This window comes from Cupressus sempervirens, chromosome 9 (genome assembly GCF_028749045.1).
Source record: "Cupressus sempervirens isolate cs-2001-9-10 chromosome 9, ASM2874904v1, whole genome shotgun sequence".
In the NCBI taxonomy this organism is placed as follows: Eukaryota; Viridiplantae; Streptophyta; class Pinopsida; order Cupressales; family Cupressaceae; genus Cupressus; species Cupressus sempervirens.
This window is the reverse complement of record NC_143126.1, coordinates 819,321,305-819,334,172: the sequence shown is the minus strand read 5'-3', so window position 1 is coordinate 819,334,172 and position 12,868 is coordinate 819,321,305. Positions and strand designations below refer to the sequence as shown.

The 12,868-nt window shown below is 32.7% G+C and overlaps 1 protein-coding gene across 2 annotated transcripts in view; it reads left to right on the top strand.

The window, feature by feature from the left end:
- The first annotated feature begins 667 nt into the window (after window positions 1-667).
- The window catches only part of LOC149541206 (peroxisomal membrane protein 11-5-like), an 82,310-nt gene continuing 70,109 nt past the window's right edge, over window positions 668-12,868 (top strand). For both annotated transcript variants that reach the window (XM_089802214.1, XM_089802215.1), the window contains exon 1: window positions 668-972. The gene's annotated coding sequence lies outside the window, so the exon portion shown is untranslated. The remainder of the gene's footprint in view (window positions 973-12,868) is intronic.

Sequence of the window (12,868 nt, the reverse complement as noted above, 5' to 3'; positions counted from 1 at the left end):
TCACTATAAACATGAGTTATGTGATATTTGTCTACAGACTTAAGGATTTCAATAGTTTCCCTAATGATGTTATAATAGTCCAAGAGGGACTAGAAGAACCATTTAGACAATTGACTATGTTCATTGAATCTCCGTCCAATCAGTAGAGACCCTATTATCCTTAGCCAATTTGGTAATGTGGAGGGCGACCATTGCCTCAACAAAGTGCTTAGTCTTAATTCCCAAGAAAAGTGTCACCACGGTAGTTAATGCCACGAAAGAAAGTAATAAAAATTAAAATAGATACATTCTCCCCAATAGATAGTATAGGGCCTGTCTGTTTGCTGGAATTACCCTGGAATAGGGAAAGGGGAACAGGAAAATTGGAATAAATCTATTCCAATTTTGGCCCAAAATGAGAATAAATCGAATTTCAGATATTTTTTGAAATTAGATTTATTCTTGCATTGGATCAAAATTGCAATAGATTTATTCCAATTTTCCTGTTCCCGTTTCCCTATTCCAGATTAATTCCAGCAAACGGGCCTAAAACTTATTTCCAATCTTGAAATAGGATAGACTATCTATAGTCTTGAAGACATTAAAATGTTCTTTTTGGGGACGGACACGTAGGAAGGTCAGCTCGATACCGTCGAAATATAAACCTCGTCAACATGGTGCAATAATTAAACAAACGATACAACAGATTCCAGGTCTCCATCCGGCTTTCTGGAGTATATCTAGAAAACCGGTTTTTTCAGAAACACCATCCAAAGGCACCGCGTAATAAAAATTTCTCGCCGTTTTTGGAGATCTGTATTCGTACTCTCTTCAAAATAATCGTCATTCAATTTCGTTAAATTTTAATAATATGTATTAGGAATAAACGTTGAAGAAAAGCAAAAGTAGGTTTGCATAAACAGAGAAGCGGAAACAGAAAAGCGGTTTTCGTCGATCCTGTTCGAGGATCTTTAAACGCAGCGATTGTGTTGGGTGATTATTATTGTTTTTCCCCTAAACTTTTTTTTGCTTTAATTTTGCTCTAGATAATAGGTACTGTTTGACTTTGTTTAAATTTCTTTTAATCGCGTGAATGACTTTGAAACAGAAGATATGTTCGCTTTTCCATTTTGTAAAATTCCCTTCTAAAGCAAGTTGACAAAACTCTTCGTAAGCTTTGATTTTTTACTTTCAAATTTTAATGTAAAAGGCCAGCGAAAAGGTCATAGTTTATTTATATCTTATCCTGTTTACTCTTAATTTTTCTTGCATTCTGTTCCGCGTGCTGTCTGCACACTTCTGCATTAGCATTCTCTGTAATCACCCTGCGAATGCAACTTTCATCAACAAGGGCGACTTCATATACTTTGCTATCTATCTATCTATCCATTTGTTTATTCCGACAGCGTAAACTGTTCATTTGGGTAACCTTAAATGGGTTGCCCACTGTATTCAGACTATTTGAAATAAAATAAAATCATGGGTTGCTTCATTTTTGTAGAATTTCTACTTTACGATCTATTTACTTGTGTTTTTTCTTACAGTGCAAAATTTTCATCTTGTTTATTAATCTGAAATTCTTTTCTCCTTGGAGCACAATACAAATTTGACTATAAAGTAATGACCTTTGAAGCCTTGAATTAATTCTCTGTGCACAAATGTCCCCAGCATGTTACAGCTGTTGCAAACCAATAAGTTTTTATGGACAGTGATACTGTCATTCACCACTGTTTACATGAAACCCCTATGCATTAAAATTAAGCATATATGAAAATCGAATTGAGTAATGAATTGTTGGAGAAATAGAATTGTAGCAATAGACATGCAAACACCAACGTAAAACCTCAGTTCTGATTTTTATTTAGGTTAGCCAGTGTAATCGGCAATAATGTATGCAATAGCAGCTACAAACCCCCAGACATTGTCCATAGTAGGTTTGCAAATGATCTGAAATGTCCTTAAATCAGCCAAAGATATGGTAAAAAAGAAAAGAAAAGGTTGAAAATATATAAACTAAAATGCGAGCCAGTGTTTCACTGATCTTTGTAGAAAAAGAAAACGTTAAAAATGAAATGGAGATCTTAGTTCAAAAATTAATGATTTAAGGTGTGTATAAGTAAGGTAACAAAATAAATGGAGATCATAGTTCAAAAATTAATTATTTAAGGTGTGTATTAGGATTCAAGGACATCTCAAAGACAAAACAATTAGTATAATAGGAAAAACTACTAATCGAAGATAAAATATATTGGAAATTCAGGTTCATGGAATTTTGGCTAGATGCACGATGCTTAAATTCTAAATACTTCCAGTCTCAAAAAATAAAATACTCCATAAAAGCTGTTTAGGGAAAATGTTGGCTAGAAGCAGGTTACTTAAATACTTGGTAATTCCAATCTCAAAACAAAATTTACTCCATAACGTAAGGGATGGAAGCCCATTATTGTATCGAGAGGATATTTGATTGGAGGCTATTGAATTCTTTGAAGAGATCCTTTACATGCTTGCTACATCAGATTTATAGAACTAGGAGGGCCTCCTTGAGTACATACTGTTGAAATATAGCATCAGTCAAAGTGATATACTCGTTACATTGAGTATTTGTATTCATGGTTTATATGAACATTGTTTTATGTCTCATATTATTGATAAGTGCATATATATATATATATATATATATATATATATATATATATATATTTGTCTATGTATTCATAAATTACTTAATTAATCGGGCTCTTATGATTAGAAGAGACTATTGTGTTATGAAGTTCTTGAATGTAATTGTTTCACCAGCACATCTCTACGGGACGATTTTGTTGTAGCCTCTGTCGGATTAATTTTATCAGAGCCATCTCATTGATGATAAATTATCCTTAAGTATCTTATATATAATATATATTATGCATTATATATTACTATATAATAATATAATATTATATTACATATATGGTTAATATATTAATATTATATATATGTTTAAAGGTGAGTTATAGTTATTTATTAACTAAATGGTGATTAACTATAGAGACATGTCTCCTATTACATCCCAATTTTTGACCTAGCTTGAAATATAGCCGTTGAGGTTCGCATGAAGTCAATTGGTAGTTTAATTTGTTATAATCTGGTGAAATGGTAAGATAGTTAGTCGTTATGATTTCAAGTGAAGATGACATGTTAGTTGATCATTAATCACGAATTCATGGAATTGAGATGAAGGTTAACTGTTATGATTATTTATGATTAAATAATTTATAATTTAATGACGGAGAAATTCCTTGCAGGAAGCATGTCGAAGGGGTGGAAGCATTGTCAGAAAAGAATTAGGCAGAGCATCACCATCACTAGATAGATGGGTAGAGGACCTAGTGACTTGGAACATAATACATCTGCGAGGCCCGCATGAGTTATTTAATAATTAATTTAAATAAGATAATTGAGTTAAAATATAAAACATATCTCAAAGGATTTTAATTTATCTTTCATCATACTATTTTGATAATTATTTATATACGCGCTTATAATATAAAAAAATGACTTGGTACCATTATAATTTAATAAAGTGATGTTTTAATATTCAAAATATAATAACATTTGAATTATAATATTCAAATTATAATCTTCCAACTTTATTTTTCCATTTTAATATTCTTGCTTTTAATCGATTAACACTTGGCATGAAAATCAATTTAATATTTGGCAATTTGAATTGTCTTTTAATCTTCCAACTTTATCTTCCAACCAGTTAAACTTTCTTTGTTTTAAAACATTTGGAAATCGAATGGTTTATAATCTTGAAACAATGGAAGTCAAAGAGTCTTTTAAGACCTTTTTATTTTCTTGTCTTTAAATTTGAATTTATGATGTATTCGAAAGGCTTTTTATCTTTGAAACTGACGGGAGCGAAGAAGTCACGATTCGTTCCTTATACGGAAGCCATGAGAGGAGTCAGGGGTTATATATTTCTTTGACCTGGCTATTCTTCTTGATTATGTTTTTTCTTTCCAAAATTTATTATCGCGTTTTCACTACTCCTCCCAAAATCTGTTATGTTTGTTACCGAGCCTTGAGAATAACGTTTTCAGAATAAATCCTTTCTAGCTTTGTAATCCGGTTCATTTTCCTCTAAGTTCCTCTAAGTCCAACAGAAATAAAAATTCGGAAGAAGGGCAATATACTACGGAATTTAATAATATTGTCCAGCAAAAGGAGAAACTCGAGCTTGAAAATAGGTCACATGATTCCTTGTTCTCAGCTGGCTTCCATTCTTTTTCTTTTTGAATATTATCAACACCTTGTAAAATTATTCACCATTAATATCTTGATGCTGTCGAATATTCTGAGCAGAGAAATGAATAAGAAGTGTAGACAGATACATGACTCCTAGCCATAGTTAGTTTTATGACAATTAGATATCTTGTTCTTTGATTTAAATTTGAATATCCATGAGAATACTTGAATTCCGGGGTTTCATTGTGTGGTTTGCTTTACTAATTTAAGGTTTTGATGATTCAAGATGAAATGATTGCTTTGTTCTTAGAACCATAGAGAAATGATCCGTATACTGTTGTTATATACAATAATTGCAAACAATAATACAGATATTGTTTTTAAGTTAAATAACAACAAGCAATGATGTAGATCTTATGATTGATAAATTGCAATGGTTGCTGAAGTTATACGACTGCCTGCTTTAGATTTTCCAATGTCTTGTTCTTGTTTTTACACTTGATTATTCACGAGAATATTCAATTTTGGATTTAAAGGACAAGGTTTCAATTGAGTAGTATAAAACAATATTTATGCATATGTATTTTCCATCCATTATTTATTTCTACTTTCTCAATCTTATTCGACATGTTCTCCTCAGTTGGTTAAGACCGAATTTATAGAGACAATTCATTAAGCTATCTGCTGAAATGTGAAGTGTTTATGATTTTCAATTAATAAAATGAGTCTTGAGTTCACACCAATTAAACAACTCATTAAAATTGAGGTAATCATGATTATTGGAATGAATCCATAAGTTTGCAAAGCTTTAACATATTACCAAGCATGAGATTAGAATAAATTGACACCGAGGAAATCACCTGGCAATGAAGTTATAGTAATGATGAAGAGGTGTGTAACCAAATCAAAATCATGAGGAACACCAAGGAATTCACCTGGTAGAGATGCCAAAGAAAGGTGAAGAGGTGTAGATTTAACCTGCAAACCAAAATCAAGAAATCAAATTTGAATAATGAACTATTAATAGCTCATGCATGACCCTGTTGTTGTAATCTCTTGCTGTCAAGTCATATGGTGTGTTAAATATCAGTATGCCCAATGGATGGCAAGATGACCCCTGTCTATTCCGGGTACGGAGGGCCTTTCTCGTTAGAGATCGTATGGGGATAAAATTTGGTTCGAGGTTGGGTGGTTAAGCACCTGACAATGTTACACCTCTCCATAAGTTACCGGATGTGCATCGGATAAAGATAAGTCATACATTCAATTGGTTGCCGGAAACAGGTATTATCACTTTTATTAATATGTAAGAAGGTAAGAATAATTGAGTTATTTCATCATTTCACCTAGATACAAGAGATAGATTTTATGGATTGTTTTTCATTTATATGAACATCGAATATAAGTATATGTTCTAATCTTGAGTTACTGTCACAGTTAAGTAATCGGAAGGAAAGGAATCTGAAGCCCTAATTGATTGAGAGATGATTGGAACCCTAATTGATATAGTGGTATCATAAACCCTAAATTGAATCCGTAATATTGGAAGCCCTATTTGAATCAGTGGTATCGGAAGCCCTATTTGAATCAGTGGTATCGGAAGCCCTAATTGAATCCGTGGTAGTGGAAGCCCTAAGTGATATAGCGGTACTAGAAGCCCTAAATGAACCGATGGAAAATGATGCCCTAATTGATACAGTAAAGCATCCCTAGTTTGATTCGATCTCAGTTTTTTGAGGTATGTGGTTTTCAATTTCTGTAGTAATTTCATTTGATGGTAATTCAAGTTTTAGTATAAGAAATTGTCTATTTGATTTTTAACGATAAATCTTATTCACATGAACATGAATGATATAACTGTCTTCCTATGAAACAAATTAATAATTGTATTCTTTGAGTATGTTAGATGTTAATTTAGACCTGGGAAAACCGGATGTTACATATGGTATTAGAGTGCTGGGTTCAACACTGAAACCTTGGGTCCAAGACTGTTTTTGAAAAACTGAAAAATGCAATATTGAAAAAGATTTATTTTTGCATAACTGGATATTGCAATCAAAATTGGAAAAACACACTGGAAATTTTTTCAGAATAGCTAGGAAGGCCGAGATGATATAAAATGGACAAATGTATAAACTATAATATCATAAAGACAAAACCTAATTAAAAAGATAAAAAGGATTGGCAAGTTGAGCAGTGGAGATCGGGTTTGTTGAGCCAAATTTTGAAATCCTTGGCCAGGGTGGAATTAGGCTGATTTGCCGAACAAGTGATCTTTGTTGATTGTCCAGACACTTCAGTTATTTTGGTGAATAACTGTTGAGACTTCAACCCACCTAAATACTCAGATGGCAGGACCAAAATGATACACATGGCTTATCCCGGGAGGGAGGGCCATTCTTTGTAGAGAATGAGAAGATTAAAATGGGTCTCGATGCCAAGGCTTGCACAATGCAAACACAATTTTTATAATCCTGATAAATATTTTGATCAAAATCCATCATGATGGCTAAATAATTCTTTATGCAATTAAGGACAGAAATAAATTGTTACCTATTTGAACTTGAACTAAATGAAAACAAAAATGTGAACCATGATCCTTTCTGATGTTGGTTAAATGACAAGATCATTATGTGCTCCAGTAAGGAGTAAACACACTTGCATAATTGGAACTATTAGTGCTTGTTTACAGATGTAAACTTTGACAAGATAGGCATGGAAGCCTAAATCACAGAAATGGAAAAGATGAATTTTCAAGTATTTACAAATGAACGATGAGAATCTTATGAATTGTTTCAGATGCTTAGGATCTTGATTTGATGTATGATGATCTTGCATAGTATATCATGTTTTTACTCTTGACACATTGCTATACATGTATAATACATATGCAATGTTGACTCTACATATTGAGCTGTTGTATATTGCTTTGGAGATAGTGTATATTCTATCATGAAATGATTGTTACAAAGAAATGCTATTGTGATAGGATGGGCAAAGAGGCCGAGGTTACATAAATTGGAAAACATGGATCTAATAATCTTTTTCTGGTGATCTGTAAATTTACCAGGACGATCTACCCATTAATAAGTGCCTTATGCCAAATGGTATGTATAAGTGATTTAAATTAAGATCAAGAACTTGCTAGTTGAAGAATTTCAATTTTGAATACTTAATTTACCTTCAGTCATTGAACCCTGAAAATTCTCTTAAATGAAGATACCAATATGGAATCAAACTAATGATATGGTGAGTGCCTACATGAGTATGATAGGAACATGAAATAGAATCATCTCAAGTGATGCTAAGAAAACCACAAGTAAGGTAAAGAGAACTCAAGTGAGTACGTGTTTAATTTTATGTTACCATGCAAGTATCTTTAAAGTAAAAATGGATTTTGAGTTTTGATTGTGATTTGATTCTGACCCAATTGAGAAAAGAGATGATATCATAATGTTGTATATATATCTTGTATTTGGAATATTCTTTTAGTGTCTAATTTGTAGAGATCATCGAGGACGATGAACCACAAGGGGAATGGTACGTTACATTCCAATTTAAAAATACTCCTTTATAATGTTTGTTGCAATTTCAAGTTCATCGAGGACGATGAACCACAAGGGGAATGGTATGTTACATCCCAATTTTTGACCTAGCTTGAAATATAGCCGTTGAGGTTCGCATGAAGTCAGTTGGTAGTTTAATTTGTTATAATTTGGTGAAATGGTAAGATAGTTGTTATGATTTCAAGTGAAGATGACATGTTAGTTGAGCATTAATCACGAATTCATGGAATTGAAATGAAGGCTAACTGTTATGATTATTTATGATTAAATAATTTATAATTTAATTACGAAGAAATTCCTTGCAGGATGCATGTCAAAGGGGTGGAAGCATTGTCAGAAAAGAATTAGGCAGAGCACCACCATCACTAGGCAGATGGGTAGAGGACCTAGCGACTTGGAACAGAATACATCTGCGGGGCCCGCATGAGTTATTTAATAATTAATTTAAATAAGATAATTGAGTTAAAATATAAAACATATCTCGTAAGATTTTAATTTATCTTTCATCATACTATTTTGATAATTATTTATATACGAGCTTATAATATAAAAAAATGACTTGGTATATAATTTAATAAAGTGATGTTTTAATATTCAAAATATAATAACATTTGAATTATAATCTTCCAACTTTATTTTTCCGTCTTAATATTCTTGCTTTTAACCGATTAACACTTGGCATGAAAATCAATTTAATATTTGGCAATTCGAATTGTCTTTTAATCTTCCAACTTTATCTTCCAACCATTTAAACTTTCTTTGTTTTAAAACATTTGGAAATCGAATGGTTTATAATCTTGAAATGACGGAAGTCAAAGAGTTTTTTAAGACCTTTTTATTTTCTTATCTTTAAATTTGAATTTATGATGTATTCGAAAGGCTTTTTATCTTTGAAACCGATGGGAGCCAAGAAGTCATGATTCGTTCCATATACAGCAGCCATGAGAGAAGTCAAGGGTTATATATTTCTTTCACCTAGCTATTCTTCTTGATTACATTTTTTCTTTCCAAAATTTATTATCTCCCTTCTTCCTTGCGTTTTCACTACTCTCCTCCCAAAATCTGCTACGTTTGTTATCGAGCCTTGAGAATAACTTTTTCAGAATAAATCCTTTCTAGCTTTGTAATCCGGTTCATTTTCCTCTGAGTTCCTCTAAATCCAACAGAGATAGAAATTCGGAAGAAGGGCAATATACTACGGAATTTAATAATACTGGCCGGCAAAAGGAGAAACCTGAGCTTGAAAAAAGGTCACGTGATTCCTTGTTCTTAGCCAGCTTCCATTCTTTTTCTTTCTGAATGTTATCAACACCTTGTAAATTTTTTTTACCTTTAATATCTTGATGTTGTCGAATATTCTGAGTAGAGAAATAATAAGAAGTGTAGACGGATACATAACTCCCAACCATAGTCAGTTTAATAACAATCAGATATCTTGTTCTTTGATTTAAATTTGAATATCCGTGAGAATACTTGAATTCTGGGTTTGATTTTGTGGTTCACTTTACTGATTTAAGGTTTTGATGATTCAAGATTAAATGATTGCTTTGTTCTGAGAACCATAGAGAAATGATCCGTATACTGTTGTTATAGACAATAATTGTAAACAATAATTCAGATGTTGTTGAGTTAAATAACAACAAGCAATGATGTAGATCTTATGATTGATAAATTGCATTGGTTGCTGAAGTTATACGACTGCCTGCTTTAGATTTTCCAATGTCTTGTTCTTGTTTTTACACTTGATTATTCACGAGAATATTCAATTCTGGATCTAAAGGACAGGGTTTCAATTGAGTAGTATAAAACAATATTTATGCATATGTATTTTCCATCCATTATTTATTTCAACTTTCTCAATCTGATTCGACATGTTTTCCTCAGTTGGTTAAGATCGAATTTATAGAGAATCCATTAAGCTATCTGCTGAAATGTGAAGTTTTTATGATTTTCAATTAATAAAATGATTCCTGAGTTCACACCAATTAAACAACTCATTAAAATTGAGGTAATCATGATTATTGGAATGAATCCATAAGTTTGCAAAGCTTTAACATATTACCAGGCATGAGATTAGAATATATTGACATCGAGGAAATCCCCTGGCAATGAAGCCATAATAATGATGAAGAGGTGTGTAATCAAATCAAAATCATGAGGAACACCAAGGAATTCACCTGGCAGAGAGGCCAAAGAAAGGTGAAGAGGTGTAGATTTAACCTGCAAACCAAAATCAAGAAATCAAATTTGAATAATGAACTATTAATAGCTCATGCATGACCCTGTTGTTGTAATCTCTTGCTGTCAAGTCATACGGTGTGTTAAATATCAGGATGCCCAGTGGATGGCAAGAGGACCCCTGTCTATTCCAGGTAGGGAGGGCCTTTCTCGTTAGAGATCGTGTGGGGATAAGATTTGGTCCGAAGTTGGGTGGTTAAGCCCTTGATAATGTTACACCTCTCCATAAGTTACCGGATGTGCATCGGACAAAGATAAGTCATACATTCAATTGGTTGCTAGAAATAGGTATTATCACTTTTATGGTTAATATGTAAGAAGGTAAGAATAATTGAGTTATTTCATCATTTCACCTAGATGCAAGAGATAGATTTTATGGATTGTTTTTCATTTATATGAATATCAAATATAAGTATATGTTCTAATCTTGAGCTACTGTCACAGTTAAGTAATCAGAGTGAAAGGAATCTAAAGCCCTAATTGATTTGAGAGAGGATTGGAACCCTAATTGATACAGTGGTATCAAAAGCCTTAAATTGAATTCGTGGTATTGGAAGCCCTATTTGAATCAGTGGTATTGGAAGCCCTAATTGAATCCATGGTAGCGGAAGCCCTAAGTGATCTAGCGGTACTAGAAGCCCTAAATGAACCGATGGAAAATGATGCCCTAATTGATGCAGTGAAGCATCCCTAGTTTGATTTGATCTCAGTTTTCCGAGGTATGTGGTTTTTAATTTCTGTAGTAATTTCATTTGATGGTAATTCAAGTTTTAGTTAAGAAATTTTGTCTATTTGATTTTTAACGATAAATCTTATTCACATGAACATGAATGATATAATTGTCTTCCTATGAAATGAAGTAATAACTGTATTCTTTGAGTATGTTAGATGTTAATTTAGACCTGGGAAAACTGGATGTTACATTCCTCCTCTCATATTTATGAGATCCAAATCTGCATTTGGAGATTATCAATCACGATGGCCATGATTATACATTTGCAAAAACGATCTTAGTTACTTTAACATGGTATTAGAGACAACTGCAAATGTATCAAAGATCAATTGTAATATAATATTTTGCATATTGAATGTGTATATCGTTGGCCATGTTATACCTTGGTCAATGCTTCAACAGTTACTGTATATTGCTGAAGATTCAATGATGTTGGTCATGGAAACAATAAAATTCATTTATACAAGAGTTTTTCAAGTCAACGGTAATAAGACAATGTGATGCCCTGAATGTACACAAATGACATTAAAGTTCCCAAATACACATAACGCTAGAGCAAAACACAATTCAGATTTCTTATACACGTCACAGTGGTTAGTTCTATAAATACATTGATAGTAAGGCAGAGAAGTTCAAACATAGATTGAAGGTTAGAGATTGATAGGGAAATAAGGATAAGAGTGGCATGGACCACAAACCACATACTAGTGTTCAAAAGTGACAACAAGATACGTACGCAGCAAGCCAAAACACAAATAAAATTCCAATGAAAGGAGAAGTGTTAGATTGATTGGCGCAGGCATTACATCCTCATTGGAAGTGACAAATAAGTAGAGATGAAGACACATATAAAGCAGAATCATATATAAAAATTGGCAACTGGTATTAAATCCTTCACTAGCAGATAATATCATTATTAATTCATGGAGATGCGTTGGTAATGCGGGTTATCTACAAAATGTATGAGAGAGGTTCATTCATCTGTGTGAGAGAATAGATTGAAATACCTAATGGAGGTTGAGCGCATATGGTTGAGAAGAAGCGACTTCTCCATGCATGCTTCCGTAAATCCCTCTGCGTAGTCTGCAGATAGGATTAGGGCTTCTGTGGTTGGGGAAATCATTTTTATGACCACTCGGTCTCCTGGTTCTAGCCCATTAGCGTGCTACCCTCAGCTCAAGTCTGTTCAAACGTCATCTTGACTCTTGCACAAATTGTTCACTAGTATTCTGCAGGGGCCTTTCCTCTCCTCTCCTATTTCTCCCACCCGGTCACCATCCTTGGTGTAGACAGTTGGTGCCATGAGTTTCTCTTGTGGTGTGAATTGTTGACCACACATGACATATAGCATCCTCAACATCTTCAACGATATGTGGTAGAAAACATGTTGAAGATTGGTTATTTAGACAAAGGTCCTCGCAAGCGAGAGCTAAATGCAACATCAACGATAGAGAGCTATGGGCACTACATACACCTAACCAACAGTTAATTTATACTCGGCTGAGATACACTCATAAGCAAGATTTCCTAACACTAAAGGAGGATATTAAGACAAGACACATGGATATCCATTTGAGGCAGATGATAAATAGTAATTCAAAATAGATTCACAATAGCATAGAGAAACAATGATATTTGATGAATATAGTTTGAATAAAGATAGAAATTAAAGGACTCAAACATCATCACTGCGGAAAATAAAGTTTGAGAAACATGTAAATAGTGCATTCCTTATTATTATCAACGGGTCTGAGCACTTCGCCAAGGCATTAAAAGGGGCCCCACCACGAAGGTAAGTGGAGGTAAGAGTATGAGATATATTATTATTATTTATATGAAAATTCATGAGAATAATATATTTTTTTTTCCAAGGAATGTTATTTACTTGATGTTATGAATCATAGTATAAGTATGTTTAAATATTGAATAGTAGAATGAATTGTCTAAAATTCAAGAAAATGTCTAGAATAGTATTAGGCATTTTGTTTTATGATTTAATGTATATGAGATATGTAATTATTATCATTGAGTATTAAAATTGTCTATTCTTTATATAAATTAGAATCCATAAAGAGAATATCTTAATGATATTTTATAATTTATATTATGTTTTATTATGTAT